The sequence below is a fragment of the Penaeus monodon genome, chromosome 34 (genome assembly GCF_015228065.2).
Source record: "Penaeus monodon isolate SGIC_2016 chromosome 34, NSTDA_Pmon_1, whole genome shotgun sequence".
Taxonomy (NCBI): Eukaryota; Metazoa; Arthropoda; class Malacostraca; order Decapoda; family Penaeidae; genus Penaeus; species Penaeus monodon.
The window spans coordinates 19,279,745-19,280,298 of record NC_051419.1 but is presented as its reverse complement, the minus strand read 5'-3'; positions in this window follow the sequence as shown (position 1 = coordinate 19,280,298).

The window sequence follows — 554 nt, the reverse complement described above, 5'->3', positions numbered from 1 at the left end:
ATTATTCATTCACAAAGTCATATCTTCGTCCCTCTTAAATTCATTTCCCCACTTTTGCATTCTTAAAATAACTGCAACGCCTCACCTCACGAAGGAACCATATCAGCATGAATGGCCTTGGGAGTTAAACTTCTACCTTGGAGACTGATGACGCGGTTCGACTTTTCTTCACGATTACTCGCTACCAAGAACTGCGAAATCATCTGCGGCTGTACCTGGGAGCAAGCAATACAGTTAGTTCCAAATTGCCGAAATAAATGCATGCTAGGTTTGACTGATTCGGTCTTACTCCTTCACACTCAACCTGCGTAGTTTTAAGTCGGCTTTTGGATACCGAAGTTTAACTCTTACAGAAGTGGTTGAAGGAATTTTTACCTTGCAGCTCGCTTATTCCTTCTTTGCTCCGTTAGCCTCCTACAATGGCACCTGGACACAACAAAGCAACGTTGGAAAGTAAATGTTAAATACCATGTGTTGTAAAGATTCCTAATACTTCGGATTACCACTTAATGTGCTGTTGTTGTAGTTATCGTGGGGCTTCTTATGCCTGTGAG